A 6,000-nucleotide genomic window follows, 5' to 3' on the forward strand; every position below is an offset into this window, starting at 1 on the left:
GTTGATCAACAAAGTTGAGTTTGACAAGTTTGGCCTTGCATTTGATCATGAGAATACTGCCAGATAAAGATTTAGATCCACAAGTCATTGCGTTGGACTGCAGCAAGTTAAATCAAATTTTTAGGTACATGTAGTTTAAATGGCCAAGTTGTACCGCTTGCATCCTTCAATTCACTTTTAGTTTGGACGGGTTTCTATCTGCAAGCAGGCAGGTTAATTCTTTATTTAAGAAGAAACTAATCATTTCACATTTCATCCCTTCACCAGTACAGTTACTCGGCCATCGAGGAGAGAGAATAGCTCTGCCCTATTGAATTTCTGACTGAAGCTCATTTCCAGACATACATAGGGGCATACAAATCTGACAGGTGAGTGATTTCTACCCCATATTTCAATAATTTTGCTTGAATTTTAACTTATTTACTGGTATACTGTTTCTTAAAAAACTCTGGTTAAGGAAATAATTTTTTAGTGACACAGTTTAAATATAGAGTCTTGTGTATGTTGGCCCGTTTGGGGTTCAAAATGTTTATTGGCTTAAACCAGTTTAATTTTTATTTTCTTTTGTACAGTATTCATTACAGTGGAACATCGATTTAACAAACCTCCATTTAACAAAGTCCTGGATATACTGAACGATATTCTATCTCCTGGCCAAAGTTACAGTAAAATAAATGGAAAAAAATGCGTTGAATTGCGTGACAGAAGTCACCTGTGTTGAAAATCAATCATTAACTATGACCTCGATATAACAAACATTTTGGTCGTTTCCCCTCAAGTTCATTATATCGAGGTTTTCGATACAATGAACCCTTGATTTAACGAACAAATTTGGCCAGTCCCCAGCGACTTCGTTGAATCGAGGTTCCACTGTACCATAAAAATCTGAGACAAAGGGAAACAAAAATCAAACTGATTTGAAAATTTTTAAACCCCAAAAAATTTAAACCACAGTGTATATAGTTCAGCACTGGGCTTGAACATATAAATGCTTTTAAACTAAGCTTTATAATGCTTTATAAACATACTGTAACAACAATAGCCAAAATTTTCCAATTGAGTGTCATAAAACTAAAACCAAATCAATTACTCTGGCCATTCATAGGAGATGTAAACAGCACAATGAACGAATCTAAATAAGTAAACAAAGAAACACATACATGTACCTGTACCCAGCACCAAATGCAGCAAAATATATGCGGCTACAATATTAGGCACAGTTGATTTTGGTGCTGCTTCTGATTGGTTGAGAATGTAGTAGGAGTTTTGCTTATAAGCAATATCAGAATATCAAAGTATACTGTACATGAATTACTTTTGACACTCAACTGAAAATATCAATAAGTAATCAATAATCAGTAATTACATTGTAGCTGTTGACATGTACAGGTATAATTAACCCATCAAGTAGGACTGCTTGTCAGCAATTATTCAGAAATATGGATCTTTTGTTGCCATGTTAAACCCAAACTAAAAGTGGGACATATCATCTGGATAATTTGAACAATCAGTGAAACCAATCTTCGGAAAAAATGTCTACCTGCCAATCAGTCACTGACTATCAATACTTGTTAGTTCATGTTGGCATTTTTTGGCGATGTCTAACAATTACTGATAATCATGCAATAGTGGTGGAGAATCAATTGTCATACACTGTAGATTAAGATAAGGAAAATAATTCTTATTCCAGTGTCTTACATAATAGCATAATAATTATTAATTGCTACATTGTACTTAAAGTTGAATGGTTGGGATGATTTGAATTTGGTTACTGGATAATTTGTCTGTCTGGTTTCAAACTGACTTAACAGTTAATAATTATGCACATTAAACATGTTCTTGCTAACAGGTCCCTGTCCAGTCATGCCATTTATTTAGCGGATACAATTTTTTGTGTAGAAGTTGTAAAGATTGACAGTTCTGCTGGAGGTTAAAAGATTGAATAGCAAAAGAATTAATGTCGAGAAAGAGGTTGTTGTTGTTCATCCTGGTAGATACAATAATAATGAGTGTATTATCAGTTTCATGATGTAGTAACTTTGAGTTGTAAATCGCGACATTTCAACTGCTTACTGCTAGTCTTCATCAGGAGATGAGCTCGACTACTTCTTGCTGAAACAATGAAGATTGAAATGCACCAATCACAGCCAACCATCATGATATAAATGGTGCCACGTAACCAGTCGACCTTATCCCCCCGATGGAAAGACTACCACTAAACAGTCGAAACATTGCCATTTAAAGCCAAAGTGACTACATCGTGAGACAAATGATAATAAACTTATTATTAGCAAAAGAATTAGTTCCCAAGAGATCGAGAACATGCCCAATAATCAATATTATGTCAGTAGCTGATAACTATTGTTGTTAAAGTTCAGTTAGTATAAATATATGCAATTACCAGTATCATTTAAGGTGGCCGAACACAGTTTGCGCGCGCTTTACAGATTCTGTTTGTGATGCTATTAAGCGCGCGCTAGGGTTGTGGTACGTAAATACGGCGGTCGATAAAGTGATCCCTCAATTTCACATGAAATGGATAATAAAGGTAAGTTTTGATCCTAAATAACTAAGTTTCTTGTTTCTGGACTCTTTTTCTTTTCTTTCCGAGCAAAAAAGTCATTCACCAAGACCTTTTGCATGCTTTTCAACTTTGCCATGAAACCCAATTAAAGCCACGCATGCGCATTTGACCAAAAAATTGCGACTGGTTGTTTTCATGGAAATGAACTGTTTTCTAAGGAACCGCTCATTAGAATTTCGTAAAATTTGGCATGAAAATAGTTCCCTAAAAGCGTAAGTCGCCTACAAAGAGAAACCTAAATCTAGCAGAGGGTATCTTCACAAAACATTAAAATGCAAAATCAATATTTACAGGAGATCTGTCTGTTAAAATTACATGAAAATAGTGTAGCTGTGTCAGTGTTTTGTGAGTTTATCTGGATACAAAAAATGGAAAAAATCTAATGAGTACATTTTCTAAAAATAAAGGAAACCTACAATATATGGACGTTTAATAGTTCGCTGCGTTGCCATGGAAACGGTACTTAGCTCGACAAGACGTACAAAAATCCATTCTTTCTTAGTTAGTCTTACACCATACCAATTTTGGGCGCCCAGAAGTACATAGTTTACAAATAACGTCTTCTAACACCTGTACGCCAAAAAACTGTATTCGGCCACCTTAAGGCAATATAATTTAAGGGCTGAGTACACTGCAAGTGGTCTCTCTTTTGCTTCAAAATCCACGGGGAAGATCAAAAAAACAAACTTAACGAGCATGATATCCCAGGGACATACAGCTGCAAGTAGTGTGGGTGCTGGAAGACCTCCCTGCACCCACAGTGCTACTCCACACTTTGCTGCCTGCGTGTGCAACTCATGGCTCATGGTTTGCTGCTTGCCCCTAGGATATCATTCTCTCCCAGTTTTTTGTATTTCTTCCCTGTGGATTTTTGAGTAAAAGAGAGACTACCTGCAGTCTAAGGGCTAAGAGCATATTAATTAAACTTTCTCATGTCAAATTTTTCTTAAAGTTTTTGTTTCACTGAAAAGTGCCTGGGTCTTTTTTTATGTGGACTAGCAGTGAATCAGTTAGCACATGGGTTCTGTGTTTTTTCTCTTTTTACTGTTTTTCTACTATTTTCTTTCTTTTTTGCTGACTCTTGTTTTGGCCTTGGTTTATCTGACAACTAAGCATAAACAAGGGGTGGTGGTGGGGGGGGGGGGGATTTGTGAAAATTAAGCCTCTGTAATGGAAAATCTTAGGGGCGGGGGGATCCCAAGGTATTGATATTTTATGGAACCAACAACTATATGTTAAGTTTCTCTAAAATTGAGCTTACAGACCAATGTTTGTCCTAACATGTCCCAATCCTTTAATGTAAATAACCAGAGTTTTCAATTTGCTGGCCATTGCTATGGCAGTGCACCCACTCTAGTAATAATCCTTAATTATTTGAGTCCATCACTTTAGCCCTAGGCAGAATTAATGTACCATTTTCACTCAGTCAAACTAATAATCAAGGTGTACCTGCACTTTTTGGTTGGCAAATTCTCACAAAACTTTGCTAAGTGTGACCTATGCCTAATGCAATAATAAATTTGGGGTGGGGTACAATAGTAACCCTCAGCTGAGTTCTAAAAATCCCAGCTGTTTCTTAAATTAATCCCTGTTGAACAGCTCTCTCACATAGTCTATCTTTTTTAGCACCTGTCAAGAACACATTGAATAAATATGGTTGCAACTTCACAAGGTGCTCAATTTTGGTATTTATGATCATTGACAGACGAGTACTTGCCATGTATACATTTTATAAAATTGAATGGTAACATAAACTTTTTTTCTGTATTCGTTGTTGTAGAGGTCAAGAATGTACGTTATTACCTCATTTTCACTGTACGTGTTTTAAATTCTCATTTACCAGAGGTACAAAGCAACACTCAGCCTGATTGAGAGACTGGGAACAAGATGAAGTGATTCCAGCACCTTTTTTAAAAGGTACACCCTAATGTATCTTTTTGACCTCTGGCTGCTCTTTATCTTCTACATCCCAAGAATTATTGCCTAAAAGCTCTTCACTATTAAGCCTTTCAACTACAATCCTTATCAGATGGTTTGGGAAACTTGGAGTTCATTTCCTCTTCTCTCAAAGTTGTTGTATTTGAATTTTTTTTTTTAAATCTCATCAACAACCCCAACATCTGTGCTGCGAGCTGCTTAAATTATCCCTCCTGGACCACTATTCATTGTTGAGCACTAGCACTTCTAGAGATGACGGATGGGTCAATAATTATTGTTTGTGCTTTCTTCATGGTTCCTTGTACAGGTTAGGAGTGGGATGGGAACAAGGGAACAAATGCCTACATATGTACACTGTAGAATAGCTACAATGTCATAAATGATTCATGCATGATAGTATGTTAAAAATAAGCCACTAAGGCAAGAATTAAAACACAGGTTTAAATGGTTGAAGAATTCAAAAGTTAGACCATTAGACATCAATGAATGAGCATCTGAACTAGTAATTATTGGAAGGTCTTAAGTTCAACTCCTGATAGGAGCACTCAGATTTTTTTTCCGAGTAAGCTTGTGTCACTTACCGAATGATACATCATTCTCATTTATTTACCAGGCTTAAAATATTCCATCACATTTATTCCATTGTTAAGTCCTCCAGGGTCTTTACTGTAATTACACCTAAGAGGGGAGGGGGAGAAGGAGTATAATTTCTGTATATATGTACAGTGTAGCTGTAAATATGTGGGAGTCCCCACTCTTAAGGAACCCCCACTTTTCTCACTCCTCCCCCCTCCCTTCAGCTATGCCTAAAAACTTTATATCACATTTCCTTGCATTCTAAAAATATTCAAATACTTACATTAATTTTATTATATCTCCCAGTAAGTACATGTGGTGTGATTGGTCAATTTTGTGGGCCGTATTTCACTGTACGACCTGCTAAACTTCAACTAGTTTCCCACACACCTGATTATCGTCAGAGATTTAATAAATATCTTTTTTATCTCGTTTTCTTGGTCAGTACTGTGAGTTACTGATCGTTGTTTTTCCTGGTGATTTATGGCCCATGCGCTTGTGGTTGGGCCATAAATCAACAGGAAAAAACTTGGTCCGTAACTTACAGTACGGACCTCAAATTCGGTTAGTAAGAGGTATAATTATACAATAACACTTAACACTGAATACTTGTTATATAATAATTATTATAAAGAGATGCCTAGCAGTTAGATACCAACAATCATTCATCGTAAGTCTACTTGCTGTAAAGGTTCAAGTTATCTGCTTCTTAATTATCTGCTAAAAGCACAAGAAAAATTTAATGCTTGAACTGGTGTCCTCTTGCTGTCTTTATACTCTCCATTCCAATTGTAGTCAGTACATTGCATTTTCCTTGAGGGACATTTTGGAGGAAGAAACAAAAGCTGCCAAGACCTAAAGCGACTACAATAGATTTTAGATCTATAAAGAATCTGGATCAA

General features: G+C 36.2%; 2 protein-coding genes, 1 long non-coding RNA gene and 1 pseudogene across 3 annotated transcripts in view; 3 read left to right on the forward strand and 1 right to left on the reverse strand.

Annotated features, from left to right (window-relative positions):
* The window catches only part of LOC146455533 (uncharacterized), a 234,614-nt gene that overhangs the window by 214,899 nt on the left and 13,715 nt on the right, over positions 1-6,000 (reverse strand). The gene's annotated exons all lie outside the window — the stretch shown is intronic.
* LOC146455539 (uncharacterized) overlaps positions 1-6,000 on the forward strand; it is a 362,351-nt gene that overhangs the window by 1,967 nt on the left and 354,384 nt on the right. The window lies entirely within an intron of this gene.
* LOC146455540 (uncharacterized) overlaps positions 268-6,000 on the forward strand; it is a 58,342-nt gene continuing 52,609 nt past the window's right edge. The window contains exons 1-2 of the mRNA XM_085094282.1: positions 268-368; positions 4,428-4,501. The gene's annotated coding sequence lies outside the window, so the exon portion shown is untranslated. The remainder of the gene's footprint in view (positions 369-4,427; positions 4,502-6,000) is intronic.
* LOC146455541 (uncharacterized) overlaps positions 4,775-6,000 on the forward strand; it is a 2,063-nt pseudogene continuing 837 nt past the window's right edge.

This window comes from Pavona decussata, unplaced genomic scaffold (assembly GCF_977016875.1).
Source record: "Pavona decussata unplaced genomic scaffold, jaPavDecu1.1 SCAFFOLD_273, whole genome shotgun sequence".
NCBI classification, from domain to species: Eukaryota; Metazoa; Cnidaria; class Anthozoa; order Scleractinia; family Agariciidae; genus Pavona; species Pavona decussata.